This window comes from Solanum stenotomum, chromosome 1 (assembly GCF_019186545.1).
Source record: "Solanum stenotomum isolate F172 chromosome 1, ASM1918654v1, whole genome shotgun sequence".
Taxonomy (NCBI): domain Eukaryota; kingdom Viridiplantae; phylum Streptophyta; class Magnoliopsida; order Solanales; family Solanaceae; genus Solanum; species Solanum stenotomum.
In genome coordinates, this window is record NC_064282.1 from 33,277,296 (window position 1) to 33,282,349 (window position 5,054).

Below are 5,054 nucleotides of genomic sequence, written 5' to 3' on the forward strand. Positions count from 1 at the left end.
AAGGATCGGGATGAAAAAATAAAATTTTGAAGTTGAAAATATTTTTTAAAAACAAACTTAAATTTTTTTCTTTTTGAAGGGGGTTGGGAGGCTGATAGGGGGGTTGATAGGGGAGCAGATGGGGGGAGCAAGGGTAGTGAGTGGGGGGTAAAAAAATAAAAAATTGAAATTAAAAATATCTTTTAAAAACAATTTTTAATATTTTTTTGGGAGGGGGTGGGGATAGGGGTGAGGGTGGGCTAAAAAAATTAAATTTAAAAACAAGCTTTAAAATTTTATTTTATTTTTTGGAGGGGGGGGGGGTGGTTGGGGGCTAGTTTGAGGGTAGGGACAAAATAAATTGATTTTTTCAACAAAAAAGTAATGGGAAAATGCATAAGTACCCCCACCCCCCCAGCCTATACCCGAAATCCCTGAGACACACCTAACATTTACTAAGGTCCTATTACCCCCCCGAACTTATTTTATATGTAATACTCTACCCTTTTTTGGCCTACGTGGCACTATCTTGTGGGCCCAGCGCATGTTGACATTTTTTTCAAGGATAGTGCCACGTAGGCCGAAAAGGGGTAGAATATTATAGATAAATTAAGTTCGGGAGGGTAATAGAACCTTAGTAAATGTTAGGTGTGTCTCTGGGATTTCGAGCATAGGTTGGGGGGGTACTTATGCATTTTCCCAAAAAGTAATTGGAATTTGAAGTTGAAAGAGGAGTATTGGAAAATGTTTTCCTTAAGTTTTGAAGGAAAGTCATTTTCCTTAAGTTTGAGAAAAATGAGTTAATTTGGAAAACATTTAACCCAACCAAACATGAAAAAATTGAAAAACATTTTACGAAAAATATTTTCATTCATACCAAACACACCCTAAATTAGTATCCTTTTTCATCCGACCGATCCACAAACAAAATGAACCCTTTCTTCTTTTTCTGATCTCTGCAACTGCATACACACACGAGAAAGAGGCCCAAAATCATACATTATCTTAGATTTTACATTCAAAATAATATATATTCTTTTGGAAAGATCAGCAAACTAATCAAAATTTCTAACATAATTATTAAAAATATTTACACTTTAAAATAATTATTAAGAATGTCAATATATCAATAATTTAGCAAATATAATGTATCACAATATAATTATTTTTCTTTTATTTTATTCCTCAAATCAGTCCCTATTGGACTCATTTTTAGCCCACTACCTTGTGATAAAAGAAACAAAAAACCTTCATTACTCACTTTCACCTCTTTCTAGATTTTTACCCCGAATTCCTCCTCTCTCTCTCGCATTTTTCACCATTGTTCTCTCCTTTCCCTTTCTAAGAAAATCATCTCTTCGAATTTCATCCACTTTATTCAAGAAATCTCACAATTATTTCAAAAGATTTTTTATTCACCGATAAAGGTAAATAAATTGTCACCAAGTATCTTGTAATAACCCAGAAATTTTTTGAACTAAGACTCGAACCATCCTTCATGGTGAGTAGGATTTTACGGAGGAATTTAAAATTTTCTTAAGTATCAAGATCGCTAGATGAAACACCTTGAGTTCCAAAAAGAACTAAAGAAAACTCATTCAAGTCATTCCTAAGTTCTTCTAAGTTTTTGGTCAACTTCAAATGACCATAACTTTCAGTACAAGATGAGTTAGGTGGCCCCCTAAATATCAAATGAAAGATCTCTGAGTCTTCTTTCCAATGCCGCCGAGTTTACTAATTTTCGAGCTATGAGGGAGATAAGCCCGCGTGAAGTCGGGCTGCCCAAATAAGGAAAGTTACCCGAAAATATGAGAGGTATTTTGGTCTTTCCCTACCCAATCGGATTTAAACATTTTTAGTAAGATTTTAGGAGTCTAAACGGATTTTATAGTTTCAGGTCATACATCCTAGTGTTCGAAAATTTAGCATTTGGATGATTTCCATATAATGAGGAGTTGCAGAAATTATTCGAAGATTATTATTTGTTTTTTTTATAGGATTGATTATATAATGAAATTAGTTATTTAGTTTACCCAATAAACGTTTTTTAAGTTGTTACTTAGTCTTTTGGATTAGTACTTTTTTTTTCCTTAGATCTAAAGAGATATAATGATGAATTAATTGTGATATATCTTTTATCATTTATCAAACTTTGTTTTCACGAAAATGCTCCCTTTTACTAATATTTTAACTAAATTTACTAGTAAACTAGATCACTTTTAGAAAGAATTTAGCAGTCAATATTATTGACATCTAAACAAATGCCGTTAATTCTTATCTTTAGCGGCAATCCAATTAAATTTGCAACCGTAAACTGGACGTAAAAGGGAAAAATTAAGACATTGATTATAGCTATTATAATTGACACAATTCATTTGTCACTAAAGAATGACTTTTAGTGGCAATTTGAGTAAATTTATCGGCTACAAAAATGGACACTAAAAAGATATAATTAGTCATATTCGAATTGAATTTAGCAACCATCATAATTGTCGTTACACAATTACTGTTAAAGCATATGTTTTTTAGTAGCAATAAAGAGTATATTTACCAACATTTCATTGAATAACCGCTAAAAGCTTTAGCGATGCGAACATCAACAACCAAAGTTTAATAGTCGGTAAATGTTTTGATGGCAATATCAACTGCCACTGAAGGCACTTTTTATTGCCTCTAAGGACCTTTTTTGTTGTAGTATAAATGCATATATTTATTTTGGAATAAATCATATGTTTATGTTTGGACATGATTTGGTGGTTTTGTCTCTAAAATGAGTATTATCAAAGAAACAGTGAAAAAAATGTTGAGTAACCATTTTGATATAAAATGTATGGTGAGATAAATTTCCTTGGAGTGAAAAAATACCATAAAACATATGATGAAATTTTCTTTGTCAAGTCACATAATATTGAAAAAATTATGAAATACAATTTTATTGGTTGTACGAGTCTTGCAATTTTTTTTTATTCAATTATGCAAAAATGGTGTGACAAATAAAAAGGAATTGTTATCCTAATGAAAATATTAGATTTGTGACTGACAACTTGACTTGATATTGTATTTGTCGAAATAGTACTTAGTAGGTACAAGCAAACAAGATGAGAAATTTGGATGCTATTTATTGGAAGCGGGAAAATTAGCAAATACTATATTACTTGCTAACACTACGATGGAGGTTGAAGTCAAAAAATTAAACTTCAACTAGTAAAAATGTGAATTGATTTTAATATATTAAACACTTTATTTTGAGAAATTAATTTTTCTAATTTTGATGGCACCAATATTATTGGTAAAGTGCAAAATCGTTGTTATAACGATAAATTCAGACTCATGAGGAGAAAATACAATATTGTGAGATCATGTAGATCACTGGTATACCATCAATATTAATTGTGTTAAAACTTATGATAATCTTGCAGATTCATAAATTAAGATCTTAGCTAAAGAACAGTCTGAAGCACATCGAGAGAGATGAAATTGAAGCTCATATATTACTGAGTCATATATGAGGAAACTCAACTTGAGGACTAAAGATCATATAACTAGGTTCAGTCGGAAGAACGAATCATATGATGACTCGTTGTGAAACACTATATGTTTATTTTATTCAATCCCTATGATGTGAGAGCATTTATTCTATAATGATTTGTAGAGGTTGAGTCAATGAACTCTTAATGAAAGTATATATCTTTTGTGAGTGGGATATCAAATTATAATAGGAGTACCCTTAAAAGATTTCACCTATGTGAGTGTGAAAGTAGGTCGCTTTCTACGAGAATGAGTTTGTTTTCAAATGCACTCAAGAAAATTGAGATAACACAAGGCCGTTGTGTGTTGTCTATGAAAGGCTATGTCAATGATATACCGTGAGTTTACGGTATTTCTAATACAATTCACTTACAAGTTGTGTGTGTCTAGGGCCTTTTTGTATGAGTTTTTATGTGTTTTTATCATATTTTTGCAGGAAAGATGTTCAGCCGCGGAAATAAAGAGACAGCTGAAAGAAATGCAGAAAAGGGCATCTACGAAGGTGATCTACGGACCGTAGGTCCATTGACGCTCTGTAGGTGGTGGTCGTAGATCAGAAGTCAAGGCATGGAAGGCAAATCAGGGAAATCTGACCAAGTGTGGAACCACGGTGACCATTGACGGTCCGTAGATTGATCTACGGACCGTCCTATTGATCCGTAGATTCATACTGCGAGGTTCCAGTGCCTGATTTTTGAAGATTCTAAGTGTGGAGCTACGGAAGGGGATTGACGAACCGTAGATCGATCTACGGTCCGTACTGCAGTTCCATCGTTTGCTTCAGAGAAGCTAATTTTTGGAAGTTGAAATATTTTCTAAGTCCTGGCTGACGAAAGGGACTCACGGATCGTAGATCCAATGACGGTCCGTGAGTCAGTCTCGTGGAATGAAGACGCATGCCTGTAACAAACTTTCCTTATTTTGTTTCCCTTTTAATTTAGGACTTGTTTTCTATAAATAGGGCATGTAAACCTCGTTTTTGGGGGTTAGACATTATTATTCTATTCTAGTTCTTGACTTGGGAGATTAACTTGCAACTTTAGCAATTATTAATTTCCTAAGATCATTTTGAAGATTTTTTAGTTGCAATTCAAGTTGAATTTTTGGGTTTATTACTCTTTTTACGTAAGTTTATAATTCTTTCATCTAAAACAATGAATTGTGTTCATAAGTTTCTGGGTAACTAAACTCCACAAATAGGGTTGTGGGAACCATGAACAATTAACAAAGTATGAATAGTAAATAAGCAATTCTTGAATAGTGTGGTGCATGCATTGATAATTCTTTCGTTTAGAAGTCTTTTTAGCGGTTGCAAACGTTAGAACTTGCCTTGTTGCTACTTGCCGGACCAAGAAGGTAATCAACAAGAAAAGAATTATCAACATAGATTTAGTGTGATACTATCTAATAGGCTAGTGTCGATTGGTGTGAAGTAATAACTAAGACAAACATCGATTATGATGTCTAATATGAGGTAAAGGTAAGGGTTAGTAAATTACACACACGTAGCTCGACCAAGGTGCGGGGTGAAATTCTCTAGATGCCGG